Below are 19,768 nucleotides of genomic sequence, written 5' to 3' on the forward strand. Positions count from 1 at the left end.
AGGATGGGTGGCCTTTTGTGGCTGAACTTCTGGCTTCTCTTTCCAATGGGAGGCGGTACTATGTCATGAATGAGCAATAGTAACTGTTGGAAATGGCTCGCCTTCCAGCTGTTTTTACTCCTGGAGTGTCTTGCTGTTATTGTCTCATCCCCTCACAGAGTTAGGGGCTCAGCCGAGCCCCACACACTTTGAGACCAACATCGGCTCTACTTCCAGAGCCAGATGTTCAAACAACATTCCACAATGTACCAAAATAGCACACATTGCAGCTTTGTAAGTTTTTCAGTTTATAAGCTTTTACATTTCTTTTAACCTTTAATCCTTAGCTTAAAGTACAAAAATATTGCATGGCTTTTTATTCTATAAGCTCTTCATACATTTAAATTTAATATTTATTTATTTATTATTAATTTATTACTTGAATGAAATCAGAGATACAAATGCATGCACTGCACTACACCTACATGGGCTCAGGACCTTCAATGTTACCATCTGCCACCTTCACCACTGTGCCACTGGATGCCCGTCAGGGACAACAGACATTCCTAAGGTTGACATCAGCTATTACAATGAGAGCACTTAGCACTTCCAGAGTACCCCTGAAGCTACTTTGTACTTTATCTTTCCCCCCCTGTTTATAAGTATGAAGGATATATTCTATAATAACAACAAGCTGTAGTTAATACATATACTAGTTGAGAGTCACTTATCGTCATCATCAGACATCAGACACTTTACAGAATGGCAGATGAAATAGTTCTTTACTAATGATGGCAGAGTAAGTTTCTTTACCCCAAACAGGCAAACACCCTGCTCTCAGTGAGATGGCCATGGAATCACCAAGAGATGGGGACTTTTCAGCTCCTTCTGGGGCCACTGCTGTGTGTGGTCTGTCTTTGGCTAACACAAGACTACTTGTGTTGGCATCAGGAACTGGCTTTACAGTCAGGCTTTATGGTCACAGGTCACCTCTGAATCCAGTGATGAAGGTGATGTCACTCATAGGCGACAGGGATCCACACATCTGTTGCCATGGCAATCGCCATACATTCCCAGCATCCACCTTTACCTGTGCCAGCTGTGGAAGCAGTTTTGTCACAGCCCAAATAAAAGGCAGACCATTTCTGACTTTTGCTTTTTCCTTCTTCTCCATCACCCTCTTTGTCCTTTCCCCACAATAAACCTCTCTTCCATGGAAGTGTACTGTCCTGGTGTGATCTGTCAGGATGAGTCGCCATTCTAACACAACAACTGGAGTCTTCGAGTGTGGAACTTTTGTGTGCTACTTTTCTGTTGCGATAAAACACCACAAGTGAGGCAACTTTGAGAAAAAAGGGTTTAGTTTGCCTGGTGATAATTTGAGAGGATTTGCATCTATAATTGCAGGGCAAAGGCAGCAGGCATGGCAGCAGGACCAGGGCACTGAGCGCTCATACCAGGCCACGATGCAGGGAGAGCCAGCTAGAAGTGGTTAGAGCCTTTACACTCTCAAAGCCCATATACGGTGACACACTTCCTCCAGCGAGGACACACCTCCTAAACCTCCTCAAATAGCACAATCAATTGGGGACAAGTGTTCAGACACACGAGCCCGAGGGTGGGGTGGGGATACCACACTTTGATTATGGCAAAAAGATAATCAATCTCGTTATCTTCTTGAACTGTCTGTTGCTAATGTTTCCCAGATAATGAATGACATTGTTTATAAGAGTTAGAAAACTTGTTATCTGTGGCTGCTTTCACCCATCACAAGCTGATATTAACTAGTTGAATTGTCAAAGGTGGTCCCCTCTGTCTAGTTCTGGGGACGTGTGTGGTTTTTCAAAGCCTCTAACATGGACGGCATTCTTTAGCCCAAAGGGAAGTTACCTATGGACATAATTAAGAACAAATTAATTTCTGAAGAAATATAATTTACAGAGTCATAAATTAGGGGTAAAGAGAAAATACAAAGACACACATGAAACTATGTACCCTATTTGATATGAAATGGGATGTTGTGTCTTCTGTGTTGACCCTGGAAGTAGCTTACCAGTTGATGAGAGGAGTCTGCTTTTGAGAACATAGAAAATGATCGCAAAATAGGTGTATGCCTTCCAACTTTGTTAAACATGAGTGTCAGTTAGATGTGTGTGGGTGTGTGTGTGTGTGTGTGTGTGTTTGCTATTTGCTTTGTTAACTTTATACGTATTATTCAATCTCTTTAACAGTTGCTTAGAGTTAATTAGTAAGAATTAATATGACAGGGGCTGGAGAGATGGCTCAGTGGTTAAGAGCGCTGACTGCTCTTCCAGAGGTCCTGAGTTCAATTCCCAACCACCTCATGGTGTCTCACAGCCATCTGTAATGTGATCAGATACCCTCTTCTGATGTGTCTAAAGACAGCCATAGTGCACTCCTATACATTAAATAAATAAATAAATCTAAAAAACACAAAACCACACACACAAAGGATTAATATGACAATCCTGATTTCTCACAAGTGAAATATGAGAAAGTGCATCTCGGAACCAGTAAAATACAATTGTACTAAAGAAATGTATATAAATGACTGTTAATACCGAAAGTTATGGAATATACACTACAAAGCCTAGAGATACAAGAATTTATAAACAAGGGAGGGGGGACTTGAATTGGATATTAGAGACTTTAAAGATGTTAAAAACCACAATTTTTATGTTTCATGTGCACAGCTTATTTGAATCAAAGGATCATCCAGGAAGCTAACAATCTTTATACTTAAACAGCAGGCAATGGAGAAAGGAGAATAAATGTACTTAAAAGTGTTAACAAGCCGATATTTAACTGTCCTTCCCCACTCTCAGAACTACCTAAGAGAAGAGAAACCAACCTTCTATTCTGTCCTTTAACTTTCTAGGCTTACGACTTCTCAGAGCAGAGACAAATTTTCCAGTGACGTCAGTAAGAACCTTGAACTTAAGTAATGAGCATCCCCAGCCCCGTGCAGACAAGATCAGCAGTAATCCACTAGTGGAGATGAATGGAGTGTGCTCTAGGGAACATGGAGAATGACTGTGAGGTAGGTATGTGTCTCTCACCTCGGAGAGCATGAGAGTCAGCTGGAGTGCTTACCGCTAAACATCGCTCAGCTTCTGGACTAGTAGCTCTAGAGTGGGGACCAAACTTTTCATTTTGTATAAGCTCTACTCTCAGTCTGGAAACCTTGACATGGTGGTCCGTGATGTAGGTAGAATTTACGTCTCGGTTATATCAACCACTCGCATCTCACTAGGGGCACATTGGGATGAACCTCATCCCTGCCATAGAAGAACTCCCAGTCAGGTTTAACCTGTGATGCTCAGACCTGTAAATTAATTATCTCACTAAAATGCTCAGAAAAAAAATCTGCCTCTCAAGACTTAAAGGATCTTCCTGATTTTTAATATTGGTATGTTTTTCAGGTGCTAGGGTCAATCATTTCTCAAAAAAAAAGTTTTCGGTGTCATAATACTTAGTTTAAAAGATGAGTATCTCCACTTAAGGCATTGTTGCCATATCCTAAAGTCGTGGATGGGAATTGGTGCTAATTCTACCTTCTAGAGATACTGAATGAAACATTTCTTTTTTTTTTTTTGGTTCTTTTTTTCGGAGCTGGGGACCGAACCCAGGGCCTTGTGCTTCCTAGGTAAGCGCTCTACCACTGAGCTAAATCCCCAGCCCCTGAATGAAACATTTCTAAGCTGGGTTGGAAATAATTCCAGCAAGCATCTCCTACCCAGGTATTCTCATTTCTCTCTCTGACTATTTGTTTTCTTGAGCGTTTCATCAGTTAACCTTACATCTAATTCTTGTTTTGTCAGCTCATACCAACTCAAGCTTTAATCCTTTTAATGTTAAAGTCTCACCAGCTCAAAGCTGCTTTGTACCAACAGATATAACACACCCCCAGCCCTACAGGCATGATTTATGATTATGCACACTCGCATGCATGCCTACCAGACCTTTCCTACAGCAGCACTTGATGGGGAAAAGAATTTTGGGTGGAGAGGGACCATATTGAACCCATCTGAAGTGCTCTGGGTACAGGATTAGGAAAGACTGGCTTATGTGACAGTGGTGGTAGCACAGTGTCTGAGAGCATCATCAAGCCAAGAGCTGTAACTGTGCCTTTTAGTAAGGAGAGATTCAAATGTAATACTGGGGACCAAACTCAAGGCACCAGGCTGGTCTGCTAAGTGCAGACCCTCTGAGCCATCTTATTGGCAAGGGTCAGTAAAAATTTCAAGTTCTTGAATAACTTAAGTACTGAAATATTAAAATAGGAATAAAATTAAAGAGATAGAAAGGGGAGGCATGGAGTCACCCCCACACAGCCTAGGCTTGCAGTGGGAGTCGGACGTGGTCCAGGCCCATCGTGTTCTGTACTACTACTTGGCTTTCTCATCAAGATGCCTGAGGAAGTGCACCATGGAGAGGGAGAGGTGGAGACCTTTGCCTTTCAGGCAGAAATTGCCCAGCTGATGTCGCTCATCATCAACACTTTCTACTCAGACAAGGAGATTTTCCTCTGGGAGTTGATCTCCAATGCTTCTGATGCCCTGGACAAGATTCGGTATGAGAGCCTGACCACCCTTTCAAGTTGTTCGGCGGGAAAGAGCTAAAGATTGACATCATCCCCACCCCTCAGGAGCGCATGCTGACTCTGGTGGACATAGGCATTGGCATGACCAAGGCTGACCTCATAAATAACTTGGGATCCATTGCTAAGTCTGGTACAAAGGCATTCATGGAGGCTCTCCAGGCTGGTGCAGACATCTCCATGATTGGGCAGTTTGGTGTCAGCTTCTACTCTGCCTATCTAGTGGCAGAGAAAGTGGTTGTGGTCACAAAGCACAACGGTGATGAGCAGTGTGCCTGGGAGTCTTCTGCTGGTGGATCCTTCACCATTTGCGCAGACCACGGTGAGCCCATTGGCCGGGGTACCAAAGTGATCCTTCACCTCAAAGAAGACCAGACAGAGTACTTAGAGGAGAGGAGGGTCAAGGAGGTGGTGAAGAAACACTCGTAGTTCATAGGCTACCCCATCACCCTCTACCTGTAGAAGGAACAAGAGAAGGAGATCAGTGATGATGAGGCAGAGGAAGAGAAGGGGGAGAAAGAGAAGGAAGATAAGGAGGATGAGGAGAAGCCTAAGATTGAGGATGTGGGATCTGACGAGGAGGATGAGAGCGGCAAAGATAAGAAAAAGAAAACAAAGAAGATCAAGGAGAAGTACATTGACCAGGAAGAGCTGAATAAGACGAAGCCTATCTGGACCAGAAATCCCGATAACATCACTCAAGAGGAATATGGTGAATTCTATAAGAGCCTCACCAACCTACCAAGTGGGAAGACCACTTGGCAGTCAAGCACTTCTCTGTAGAAGGGCAGTTGGAATTCAGGGCATTGCTCTTCATTCCCCGGCGAGCTCCCTTTGATCTCTTTGAGAACAACAAGAAGAACAACATCAAATTATATGTCCGTCATGTGTTCATCATGGACAGCTGTGATGAGCTGATACCTGAGTACCTCAACTTCGTCTGTGATGTAGTTGATTCTGAGGACCTGCCCCTGAACATCTCCCGAGAAATGCTTCAGCAGATCAAGATCCTGAAAGACATCCACAAGAACATTGTGAAGAAGTGCCTTGAGCTCTTCTCTGAGTTGGCTGAAGACGAAGAGATCTACAAGAAATTTTATGAGGCGTTCTCCAAGAATTTAAAGCTTGGAATCCATGAGGATTCCATTAACCATCGCCTCCTCTCTGAGCTCCTTCGCTACCACACCTCTCAGTCTGGAGATGAGTGACTTCCCTGTCAGAGTATGTGTCTTGCATGAAGGAGATGCAGAATTCCATCTACTATATCACTGGTGAGAGCAAAGAGGAAGTGGCCAGCTCTGCCTTTGTGGAGTGTGTGGGAAACGGGGCTTTGAGGTAGTGTACATGACTAAGCCCACTGATGAGCACTGCGTGCAGCAGCTCAAGGAATCTGATGGCAAGAGCCTGGTCTCCGTGACTAAGGAGGGCCTGGAGCTACCAGAGGATGAGGGAGAGAAGAAGAAAATGGAGGAGAGCAAGGCAAAGTTTGAGAACCTCTGCAAGCTCATGAAGGAGAGCTTGGACAAGAAGGTTGAGAAAGTGACTATCCCCACTAAGCTTGTGTCTTCACTCTGCTGCATTGTGACAAGCACCTATGGCTGGATAGTCAACATGGAACAGATCATGAAGGCTCAGGCACTGCGAGACAATTCTACAATGGGCTACATGATGGCCAAGAAACACCTAGAGATCAACCCTGACCACCCCATTGTGGAGACTCTGTGGCAGAAGGCAGAGGCAGACAAAAATGACAAAGCTGTCAAAGACCTGATGGTACTGCTGTTTGAAACTGCTCTGCTCTCCTCTGGCTTCTCATTTGAGGACCCCCAAACCCACTCCAACTGCATCTACTGCATGATTAAGTTAGTCCTGGGCATTGATGAAGATGAGGTCACTGCAGAAGAGCCCAGTGCTGCTGTTCCTGATGAGATCCCCCCATGGAGGGTGATGAGGATGCCTCTGGCATGGAAGAAGTGGACTAAAGGCTCCTGGGAAGCCCCTGCCCTCTGTATAATATCCCTGTGGCTCCCCCAACAGCCCTGACTGGCCCTGACCCACCTGGCTCTCTGCTCATGTCTACAAGAATCTCTATCCTGTCCTAGTGCCTTAAGGCAGGAAGATCCCCTCCCACAGAATAGCAGGGTTGGATGTCGTGTATTGTGGTTTTTTGTTTGTTCTATTTTGTTCTGAAATTAAAAGTATGCAAAATAAAGAAAATGCAGTTTTATACAAAAAAGGGGAGGGAGGCATGAAAGGGAATGTGAATCATAGGTAACAATATAAATGATTCTTTAGAGGGAAATGTAGACACAGGCATTGTAAGAGGCTTCTAGCCAAATTGGAGGTGTAGAAAAAAATGGTCAGAATCACAAAACACTCTCAACAGAAAAGCTGACAAAACAGTAAATAAGAAAAGAAAGAAAGAACGAAAAGAAATGCATTAACTCAGCTGGAGAAACTAGAGAGTGAGGAGTTTATTTCCTGGGAATAATTGTTTGAGAGAAGCTTAATAAAAGATATTTTTCAGTGTTCAGAAGAGGAGGGGAATGCCACGCTATTGTGTTTCTACTGTGTGGAGTCATGGGCTGGCACATTACACAATCAGACCTGCGTCTGTTTCAAACACGAGGTCCTGTCTGAAGCCTTTCCTAATGACTCTCCCCTGAAGGTCACACAAGACTGTAACAGGATTTTTGATACAGCGTTAACGCCGGACATTTTCAGTGACAGTCTTCAGTAGGGTATAAGCTACTCTGGGGAGAAATAAAGCAACATTTCACTCCTTTTAGCTAAGTGCCAAGAATGTGATTTAAGTAAAAGAATGTTTTATTTTACGCTTTTCATGAATTATCGGCTTCTTAAAATGGACACCTAGCCTGTGACGTTTAAAAAGTCTTGTCACTCTTTTAAGTGACTTGTCATTTCTTTCATTTGTTGAAGACATAATCCCTTTCTAAAATCTAATCACATTCTACCTGGTCTCTAATACAAAATGGCAGTGGTCCTATTTTCGGTTGGCATTTGGAGACCCTCACCATAAAGATACAGAAGTCTTAATCACTGTGTTACTGTAACAAAGCTAATTGTTCCACTCACCACCGCCGTGCCACAAAATGCTTTTGCAACCCTCGCTGGTTCGCTGACGTTGGTGTGTGTGTGGTCAGAGACCACCAGTGGAGACAAATCTGTACAGATTTTCAAGACACAATGGACTTTTACAAACCCAAAAGTAATTTTTGAAATGAAGAAAAATCAGAACAGAAGCAATGCCTTTGCTTGCTTTTGTTTTTGTTTTTTGTTTTGTTTGAATTTTTATTTTACTCAAGAGATGGGAGAAGGCTAACCAGCCAAATGCTGGGCTGTGGGTCTGAGGCTCCCTGGCTGTTTTTGACAGCTCTGTGCTAAGTGTGAGCCTTCAGCTGTTATATTTGACTCTCTCTTTACTAAAAAGCAAAATTATAGCACTTGATGACTCTCTGATGCTGCCCTAGTCCCACTACTACGTAAGTCAGCCCTTGCTGATCCTGTGTCCAGAGCGCTTTGGAAGGGTTCAATGTGGTCCCTCCTCACCCAACGTATCTTTCTCTTGGCAAGCACAACTTCCCTACAATAATAAAATTATTAAAACTTTTGGACTAATACACACTGATTCCTTTAGTTTTTTTTCCCCATAGACATCCCTTTACTTCCAAAGATGGCAATAAAGATCAGATTGTCGCTTTCTGATTATAGACAGTGTTCACTCACAAAGCAGAGGTAGGGCATGTCCCAAGAACACAGGGTTCCTTTATGATGAATTTAGAAACAAAGTCTGACTTTCTAGCCTTGTGGTCATTAGAACAAGACTAATTGTTGAAGATTGAAAGTGTTTAATGTTCATTAGAAAGCCCTCCTGATAGGCTTTGAGAAAAGGGCAAGACTTAACTGGAAAGGAAATCTTAGAGGGATTTGGAAACAGGGACGAAGACCTGAAGATGAAAGGAAATTTGATTTTGTGCTGAGTTACACGTTTTGCAAACAATTAGAATGCAATTTTGTTCTGCTGTAGCTAATGGATCCACTGCCTAAATTAGCGACACTCTTTAGACCATTCCTTTCTTTTCCTTTATTTTACTATTATCTTTTAAGCTCATCATTAAAAAGTATTTCTACACTGCGTGGTTGTGAACATATCCACCTCGAGTTCCAATTGTAATACCGGGGGTCTGTGCAGCGTAACAAGAGCCAACAGTGTGAAAAGATGACCCGAAAGGCAGCTCGCTGCTCCCATATCTCCTCAGGCACAGGGTAGAAAGGGGATTGACTATCCCTGTCGTCATGCCCAGCGAACTTACATGCAAGGACGCTGACATCCTACGGCTACGGCACCTCAGACTCCCTTACCTACTTCTGAGAGAAAGGTCATATTTAATCGCACCCCAAAACAGTATTTTGACATCTTCCTGAAGCCATGGAGTATCCTTGACTCTCACTCACTGGCAGTGCTTGGCATCCAAGCTCAGCCAATCAGTGTGGTTGCGGTCTACTGGTTAGAGTTCATCAGAACCGTCTGCCCTGCGGCCAAAAGGGCATAGTCTGCCTGTAGTTTCCAAATAAGTATTTGATTTACCTGGTTTTTCTGTGAGGTCCTGAGTTCCTTGTAAGTCCCTTATTTCCACCAGACCTAAGCTTTTGGGAAGTCCTAACAGAGGTCTGGAAAAAACTAGTTAACCGGGGGCTGGTGAGAAAGCCCAGTGGGTCCAGGTGCTTGTTGAGCAATCCCGACCTTGTGATTTCTAACCCCCGAACTCGCGGTGGAAAGAGTGCAACACCTAAAATTGTCCTCTGGTCTTCCCTACATGTTTCATGGGCAACATTTACAACAATAATGATAAATAAACAAAAAGTTTGAATGGTAAATTAACCCCACACACTTGCTTCTACATTCTCCTGGGAAGTCCAAGACAGTGAGGAACTAGGCGGAGGGGTGGGAAGTGCAAACTCTCCAGGACACCTGGAGAGGACAGGGAGGAGATAGAGGACTCTGAGTTCCTGTCAGTCATTGGTTGTTGCCTGTGCCCTGGACTACCCAGAGTCAATAACACGGACTCTATGAGCAGGTGAGAAACACTGGTGCAAGCTCCTTTAATACCGTCCACCTGCACCCCTATTGGTCCCAAGAAAGCAGCTCTTCTAAATAGCAGTTCCTGATTGGCTGGTATTGTCTGCACCAGCAATCCTTGGTCTCTAACGCAGTCCTCAATTAGGTCCTCCTGCAGGAGTTGCTTTTGCAGCTGGTCCCCAGCATTTGCATAGAGGACACCCACTGTTCCTGCTGCAGTTGGGAATGGTGAGTGTGCCTGTGTCTGTGGCAGAGGCAGAGCGAGATACTCATTAATCGGCTTGGGTCTAAGGATGTGGACCTTGTCGTTTAAAAGTGGGGTCTAAGATGGACCAGTTGATGATTTGCTTTTAAAAGACCTCTTTTTACCTTTTCTCCCTCTGAAACTCTACTCGGTTGATAGCTAAGATTTCTGTTTGCTTTATGTTAAGGGATAGGTTCAAAATGAATTTAAAAGTTCTCTCTCTCTTTTTTTTTGTTTTTTTTCACTTTTACTTAGATGAATAACATATTTAAAGTATTAATTGTATAGCTACTTCTTGATATTTTACAAAAATGTTATGATTATCACTTACTAATCTTGTATTTGGTGAATTTGCTAAAATATTGCTAGCCCAATTCTAGTATCTCCACATTGGGAAGAATTCCTTCAGCTTTTCCACTATTATCTCTGAATAATAATAATAGTAATAATAATAATAATAATAATAGTAATAATAATAATAGTTTTCCAATCCTTAGAGCTCACACCTTTCTCATTATACTGTAATAATTCCAGAATTGAACATAAATGGCTATATTGGAGGTTATTACAATAACTTACCAACTTGCTATAAATTCTTTTCACACATTTTGGTCAATGAAATTCCTGTTAGTAACTTGTTCCCTGAGAATTTGTCTCTAAAATGACTTCTAAATGTGATCAACTGTTTTTATTCCGTAGCCTCCTGAAATTGTTTCTTTCTTTCACATGTTGATGTACTACAGATTTCTAACATTAAATTAACTTCTATATCTAGAATAGACCCCCTTTGTGGTGGTCTACTGTCTTTATATTGATGAGCTCAATTAGCTCTTGTTTTCATATGGCTGTGTACATGTGTATGTTTTGTATACGGGGTCACATGTTTATGTGTGGATGTGTATGGGAAGGCTACAGGTTGACTTGGGGTCACTTCCTCAGTTACTTGCCACCTGAATCCTGCTCCACTGAACCTGAAACTCACTGATTTAGCAGTACTGGCTGGTCAGCAAGCCCCAGAATGCCTCCTCACCACATTCCCACCACCGAGATTACACACAGGTGCCTACATGCCCAGCTTTTACATAGGTGTTCGAGACGAAACTACAGCCCTTATGGCTGATCCACAAGCACCTTACTGACATACCCAGACTCCTAATTTGTAATCTGTCTGTCTGTCTGTCTGCCTATGTTTGCTCTTGCAGTAATGATTGTGTTGGTTTTGTTCCTATCTTTTCTTCTTGCTCTGATAACAAATGAGATTAAATAAACAACTGCTCTGTCAGGGATTTCTTTTTTGCTAGTGAAATTTCAGGTTTGGAGTTCTCTTTCTTGGACTCTGTCTTGAACCCTCCTGGGAAGCCATCAGGTTCTGTTGTCCCTGGAAGGTGACCTATGAGGACTCTGCTTGCTGCTTCATGACCAATTTTGAGTCCACTTAGGAAAGTTTTAAATATTTTGTTCACTTCAGTGAACTTTCCAAATGAGTTATTTCCAAATGATTTTATATATATACATATATATAATATATTAACTTATAAATCCCTTTTGCCATTTTGATCTCTGCCTACTGATCAGCCGTGCCCTTTTCCATTCTCAGTGTATCTGTTTTTGCATTTTTTTTGTTTTCTAACTCAGTTTTGCTTATCCCCAACCCCAAAGCCATCAGTCTCACAGAGCCACTGTTGTTTTTGTCAACAACAATGCGTTTTTTGTGTGTTTGTTTTGTTATTTTACTCCTAGATTTTCAAGATCTGTGTTGCTCTCCTCTTTCTGGTGTTTTAAGGTAAGCGCATGGGCATTGAGTTTTGCAGAGTTCTCATGTAAGTATTTTCTATTTTAGGTTTCTCTGCAGGTATTTGGCCATCTGCTAAAGAGGTAGCAGTGTCTTGTCTTTATTAATATACAGTGACTTCTACAGAAATACAGAGAAACCTGACTTCTGTTCCTTGTTGCTTATTTTCATACATGTTAAGCAATTTCTTTTTACTGTCATTTCATAAATTTGCGAACATTATTTCAATGCCCGTGTTTAAAGTGCATTTCTTCATGAACCACAGTACCTAGGTCATTACTAATCTGGGATCTGTTTAAACTCAGTTTCTGGGAGCTTAGTGGTAGGGCACTTATCTAGCTTGTGCAAGGACTTGGGTACAATTCCAAGAACTATAAAAAGAAACAACTAAAACAAAACTTCAATGTCTAATTTAGGCTCTCCAGGCAATATGCATTTCAATGGCAAGCCCACAGACACATAGCTTGTGCTTAACAAGCTCTAGGGGAATTTTCCTTTACTTCTGTTGCTTCCACAGAGAAGGGTGAGCCGGGTGTCTTTGCTTCTGTGGGTCACATTGCTGTGGATCCCTGCTTCCCCAGAGCAGCCTGCTTCAAGCGGACCTTGTTTCACCTATTCCAGATCCTACTTTCTTCTGTATTCTGATTCCTGGCCTTGGCTTCTGTTCCTCCCACAAAGCCAATTAAAGCTCAAACCTGAGGCCACAGTCATTGGCAAGAGCCTCAGAATAGGGTCAGCTCTAGGGCTCAGCTAATATTCAAGAACTCACTCTTCCTCACTGTGCCCCCAACTCTAGCCTCAATTTGTGACTGCCGGTTCAGCTACATCTTGAAAAAGTATTTTGAAACCGCTTGTTCTCTGACACCCTTATTAGAGTCTCGAGATTGATGATGATTGTTTTTAGGTGTATTTTGTGTGTGTGTGTGTGTGTGTCTGTGTGTGTGTGTGTGTGTGTGTGTGAATGACACATGTGTGCAGAGGCCTACAGAGGCCTGAAGATGGGTTTGGATCCCCAAAACTGGAGTTATAGGCAGTCGTGACACACCTAATATAGATATCAAAACAAACTTGGGTCATTTACAAAATCAAGACGTGGTCATAACCACTGAGCAAAGCTTCTCTTAAGCCTAATTATTATCTTTCTTGCTTCTGACAGGACTTCTACCATTACGTAGTCTGGCACACTTCTGGAAAATAACCAAGTTTATGACACTTCATAAAATGCACATATAAGTCTGCCACAAATAAAACATACACAATTAGAAACTCTAGAAGTACAGTGATTTAAAAAAAAAAAAACCAAAAACAAAAACTTGGTTTGATCTTGTACTTAAATCACCTCATCAAAGCCACAGAACATTTCCGTCCCCGTTCTTTGCCTTTTATGTCAACTTCAGTCCTGAGCTGTGTCTCTCCCCAGCATGGTCACAAAATGTCCCCAAACACCAAAGCGAAGCAGTTATTCAAGTCCAAACAAGGCTCTTGTTTTACTTGCTTTACCATGGCTATGATAAAACATCATGACCAAGGCAAGTTAAAAAAAGAAAGCATTTAACTTTGGGGCTTCCTTTTAGAGGGTTAGAGTCCATGACTGTCACGGAGGGAAGAGAGAAGCAGGCAGGAAGCCCTGGAACATTACCTGAGAGCTGGCATCCTGACAGTCAGGAGAATGGTGAACCGTGGAAATGACACAGTCTTTTTAAAACTCAAAGCCCACCCCCAGGAACACACCTTCCCAGCAAAGCTATACTTCCTATTCCTTCCTAAACAGTTATACCAAGGAACTGTATGAAAAACCGTGCGTTCGTGGCTCAAACTCTCATTCCAACCACCGTGCTTCTCTTAACTTCCAACTCTGCTTTGGAAATAAACTGTCGTTCAGTTTTTCTTTCTTGTGTTGATTGACTGGACATAGAGTTATCAGGGAAAAAAATCATATAACATTGTGATATGATCCCAAGAACAAAATATGGCCTGTTGGGAAATGAAATTTCTTCCCTGTCTTGTGACTAGTTCTTCTAAATATAAAACTGGACTAAAGTTGGAAGTGTTTATAGACGGGAGCATCTGTTGTCCATTATGAAACAGAATAAAGCTAAATATTGACTACACTGAAGGGATTCAAGGCTGAGTCCTGCATTATCTATTTCACAGAGAAATGCAGGCTATGAAACATGTGCTGGAAAAAAATAGCTTTCTAATTTCACATGGGAAGAACAGAACTTAAGAAGTTAGGTTTCCAGTTCATTATTTGTTGTCATTGAGATGATTTCACTGTGCGACCCAGGCCTGAGATCCTCTTGTCTCAGCTTCCCTGACATTTATGTTACAGATCTGTGCCCAGCTTCTGTTAATCTTTCTATTTGGAATTGAATAGATAGCCTAAAGTTTTCTGCTTTGAAAATAAACAGCCATTCAATTTTTCTTTCTCGTGTTGATTGACTGGACACAGAGTTATCAGAAAAAAAAATCATATAACATTATGATATGATCCTGAGAACAAAACATGGCCTGTTGGGAAATTAAATTTCCTCACTGTCTTGTGACTAGTTTTCTGTATCTGCACATGTTTACATCGTGCAGGACACTTGTGATTTAGTTCTAATTAGCATAACTAAGAAATGTTTACAGGGCTAGGCAGAGAGATGGCTCAGTGGTTAAGAGGTTTGTTTCTCTGTATGCATAGAGACAGCTTATAACCACCTGTAACTCCAGCTCCGTGGACTCTGAGGCCTTTCATTAGTGTGGGTGTGTGTGTGGGGGGGTGTGTGTGCCTGTGTGCATGCATGTGTGTGTGCACACACAAAAAAAATACACATAAACGAAAAAAATTGAAGAATGCCCAGTTGTTTCTGGAAGTTAAATGTTCCGTACTGGGTTATGCACATATTTTTGTTCTTGTATCATCAAGGCTTTTGATTTTTGAACACCCTGACTATAGGCAAAAGTCGAGGGAGTTTCCATATGTTATGATTCACGCATTTGGTCGGGATGGGGGAATGTGACAACTTGGAGCAGGCGCTGAGAATCTCGCGACATGGAACAGAGTGGCAGGAAGTGAATCTCCACTCAGGGAGAACGTGAGGGCCTGTTCACCATTCTTTGAGCAGGACGGAAGCCCAGGACAGGGACAAGGCCAGAGGAATATCCTGCTTGCTTCCTTGAATGTACAGAGTACCTTGAGCTGCGGAGGCTTACCCATCACCCCATGACCAACCCCCACACTTCATTCCAAAGGAGCCTTCCCTCAGACAGCCAGTAAACACTGTTTCTGTAGGGGGCAGTGCCTAGTTGGCAGAGAGGTGGAAAATATGTCCTGGGTTTCTCTACGGCTAATTATACTGCAATGTTTACAAGGGAGAGGTCCCTGATTCCGATCCCTGCAGCAACTGGCCTGGGCTCTCAAATATGCGCTTTGATTACCCCTTTTTATCTTAGCGTGAAGAGTTGGAACTGGCGTTTATTAGTCATAAAGTTATTCATTCCATTTAAATCCAACCGCAGTGCATTCAACTTCATAACCTCCTGTGGCAGTGGGTTTCACAGGTTGGCTAAATGTAGCACACAGTAATGGTTTCTTCCACTCGCTCTAAATGTATCACCCATTAATTCCACCAGATGACATTTTATTCTTCAGTGACATTATGGAACATTCAGTTCTTTGGCTGAGAGCACAAACAAAGGCCTCTGTCAGGCTCTTAGACACGAAATATCCTCCGCTCTCCCTTTTAATTGTGTTAGTCCCGTTTGATCGACACCTCAGAAACCTGAAATCTCACTGGATTTAAACTTTGCTCTCCTCTCCCAGTCTTTTGGGAATTATTTCGAATGTGTATTTATTATTAGTTTTCCGGGTGCCCCGGTTGGCGTGAGTAGGATTGATTTGTGGGATCAGGGCACCGTGGCCCTCCTGAAAGGTATCAAGTTTCTTGTGAAGATGCCTCACAGTAAATTGTTGGTGGCCATCGCTTCATCCAGGGAATGGATGACAAGAACACAGGTGATTTTAGAGCGATTAAGTTACTTCTGCCTCTGTCAACACCTCCCTCCCTGACCAGTATTTCCACGTGTTCTAATGTATAAAATTCCTCCAGAACATCTCAGGTCCTTTGATCACTGTTCCAGCTAAAACTACCTCAGAGGGAGCTGTGTTATTTAAGCTACTGCCAGCACACTCTCCCCGGGCATAGACTATGATGGTGGTATGTCTTTTTTTTTCTTTCTTCCTCTTTTAAATCTGTTGTTTTTAAATCTTGTCCCAGAGAGCCCTACAATTCCACAGTAGTATTTCAGATACGGCAGAAGTATAAAGAGATCAGCCGGGTTGGGTTTCGGTCGGCGGCTCTGCCATGCCCTGCTGGAGGTTCTCACTACCTGACATTGTTTGTGGTGAGAAGCTTCTCCATCATCGTGTGTAGTTTTGCCTATCTATGTTAAGCATCCGGGCTAAGAACGCCCTTAGCATGAATCCAGGATGAGCCACTGATGAGTTTCTGTCACTAACCCTGAGTTAATTCCACATTCTCCCACGTAGCCACTGCCCCTGACGTACACATGGCTTTCCGGTGGTTCATTGCCTCTCCAGCCACCAGTATAATTCTCATTCTTGCTCCGCTATCCGGGGGAGGGGGGCAGAAGACTGGAAATAGAAAGAAAGAAGAACTATTTAAATGTTTCCGCTGCTTTCAAAAATGCAGAATTGTTCTCCTGGGAGCTTTGGGATAGATTTTCTCAATAGGTGAAAAGTACGGGTTACACCATGGAATCAAGCACAGTGAGAGAGACCTAGGAGCAGGAGTTATAAAAACGTGTTAGCCGTGGAAGTCACTTGTCACTGATAAACAGAAAGGAATCGTGTATTTCAGACTGATGAAAGTTGGACATAAATTGGAGCGATTTAGTTGTATTCCGACCAGAAAGTGAAGAAATTGTGAGGCTGGACAAAACAAATATTTTAACTTTAAAGGAATCAATGAAGATTTAATTGCACAAAATTGAAAATTTCAAAAAAGCAAAAAAAAGCAGCAAAGATAAAGATAAAAAGTAATAAATAGAGGTTGGGGATTTAGCTCAATGGTAGAGCACTTGCCTAGCAAGCGCAAGGCCCTGGGTTCGGTCCTCAGCTCCAGAAAAAAAAAGTAATAAGTAAATTTGGGGGAAACTATAAAATTGTCTATGGATTGATGTAGATAGGTATCCTATTAAGTCAGATTTAAGCAACAGAAATCAACTGCTGCTAATTTGTACACTAAAGCCTTGTTATAATTATATAAAATAGAGTTGAAAATGGGTGACATTAAAAATAGGTCTTGGTATGAATGAAAACCAGCGGGCTGATGTCAACCTGGAAAAACTCTAGTTTCTGGGAATATTTTCCGAAAACTTCAGGTGTTGTGATGTGGCTTCTAGCATTTTTTAATTCTAGTTTCACTTTTCTGAAAAGTCAAGTTCCAAGGGCTGTCTGCTTGGGCAGAGAATGCAGGCATGCGCTATGCTTCTCTGGGTTAGGCATGCGCTATGCTTCTCCGGGTTAGGCATGTGCTATGCTTCTCCGGGTTAGGCATGCGCTATGCTTCTCCGGGTTAGGCATGCGCTATGCTTCTCTGGGTTAGCCAGCCCTCAGAAGATGGCAGTTCTGGAGGGATGATCTGTGCACCAAGAGAAAGACTCTCTGTAGGCAAAATGAACAGATGTCTGCCCCAAGTTTCATTTGTATTTAAGGAAAGAAAGCGAGAAGAAAGGGCGGTCAATAGATTGAGGACTCGACCTGATGATGCACAGGCAAACAAGCAAAGCGATGCGGCTGAAGTGACATTCGAACAAGAAAAAATGAAATCAGCACCAAAATGATGGATTCAAAAGGAAAGAACTACTTAAGAGCTGACAGCACAATGTTTTCAAGCATTAAGCACAGAATTGCCACGTGATCCACTTCTTAGTATTTGCCTAACAGACCTGAAGCTAGAGACTCAGACATGGGCACACTACCGCTCATAGCAGCACTGTTCGCAGTAACGGTAAAGTGAGGGAAAATATACAAGGACGGAAAAGTGTGTGGAGGAAATGTGTACACGTACAATGCAGTTTATTCAGCCTTGGCAAGGGTGGAGATGCTCATGGAAGCCACAACGTAGATGAACCTTGAAAAAATTTCACAAAGAGAGGTACTGTGTGATCCCTTGTATGTGCAAATACTGTTTATCCCATGCATGCGTGAATACTAGATGATTTCATGTATGTGCAAATACTGTATGATCCTTTGTATGTGCAAATACTATGTGATCCCATGTATGTGCAAATAGTATAGGAGACCTGCATGTGCAAATACTGTATGAGGTCTTATATGTACAAATACTGTATGATTATATGTATGTGCCAAATCTGTATGAGCTCTTATATGTATAAATACTATATGGTTCTATGTATGTGCAAATAATGTATGATCCATCTATGTGTAAATGCTGTATATATTATATATGTATATGTGTATATATATATATATATATTAACCCATGTATGTGTAAATACTGTGTGATCCCTGGCATATACAAATACTGTACATTACTCTGTATGTATAAATACTGTGGGGTCCCATGTATGTGCACATACTGTATAGCCCCTTGTATGTGCAAATACTTTGTGATCCTATGAATGTGCAGTAGTTTAATAAACATGGAGTTTCTGTTTGAGATAAGTAATTTATAGAAATGGGTAACAATGGTCTTGTCCAGGGGTATAGATGTGTTAAGGCCCTGAATTATATATTTAAAATGGCTAAAAGGGTAAATTGTGTTACATACAGCTTCCCATATCTTTGGTAATGTATCATTTCTTAGGGGAAGGTTCTGTTAGGTATATTTATACACTAAGGATGGCAATGTAAGTTGATGTATTTTAGGAAACAGTAGGGTAATTTTTACAAAAAGTTCCAAATGTTCCTAGGGTTTGACTTTTCACTTTTTTGTTTTTATTTTTGTTTGTTTTTTTTTTGTTCGTTTGTTTATTTTTCAATACAGGGACTCTCGGTATAGCCCTGGCTGTTCTGGAACTCACTCTGTAGACCAGGCTGGCTTTGAACTCACAAAGAACTGCTTGCTTCGCCTCCCAAGTACAGGGATTAAAGACATGCACTACTAGCACCTGTCATCAACTTGTAACTTTTTAAGTTAACTTGTATTATGAAATTTTGCCTGGATCATAAAAGCAATAAAATTTAACAGTAGACTAAATTAAATATACAAACCCTGTAAAATATCTAACAAAAGAAAAAAAATTGCCTATTTGTAGTAGAAATTATAAGAAATATTTGAAAACCAATATCCCTATTTATTATCTACTCACTGGTAAACTAAATATAATTAAATAGTAACCATCTATCAACTAGAGTTATAATAGAAGTCAACTTGAAAAACCCCTCAGTAACATAGCTTCATACATTTGGCGGTGGCGGGGCATCTTGAAAAGTCTGGGGACTTTTACAATGTGGTTACACTATCCATTGCACATTCTACAGAGCGCTGGGAAGGAGAAATAAACAGTGAAATCCAGTAGGAAAGAGTTTCAGAGATGATATTGGCATAAAAGGAGACAGGACAATAAAAAAGGGAAAATCTCAAAAAAAAATTTGAGATGCAAAAGTTTTTAAAGAAGATAACTTCCCATTCGACAAGAGAGATGAGCATCAGGGTTCTAAACAGCCTTAGCACACGGAGCTGTGTATCAGCAACATAGGTTACACGGGACATCAAGCAGTACTGTTTCTGAGTCCTTAGAGATCTAAAACAGTGGGAAAATATGTAACGAAACGTCCTTTCCTCCCACCTTTCCACCCTCCCACCCTCCCACCCTCCCTACCTCCCTCCTTCCCTCCTTCCTTCCTTCCCTCCCTCCCTCCCTCCCTCCCTCCCTCCATCTTTGTCGTGGAAGGCTGCCTGTAAGGTAATATTATTTAATGCTGACTCAGCATGAGGGTACCATTGCTTAAGACTTAGTGCTCCTCCTTGAGGCCTTTAATGTAGCCCAGCGCAGCCT

The 19,768-nt window shown here is 42.0% G+C and overlaps 1 pseudogene; it reads left to right on the top strand.

The window, feature by feature from the left end:
• Positions 1–4,409: 4,409 nt before the first annotated feature.
• Positions 4,410–6,582, top strand: LOC116907861 (annotated as a pseudogene).
• The last annotated feature ends 13,186 nt before the right edge of the window (positions 6,583–19,768 follow it).

Source organism: Rattus rattus, chromosome 8 (genome assembly GCF_011064425.1).
Source record: "Rattus rattus isolate New Zealand chromosome 8, Rrattus_CSIRO_v1, whole genome shotgun sequence".
NCBI lineage: Eukaryota > Metazoa > Chordata > Mammalia > Rodentia > Muridae > Rattus > Rattus rattus.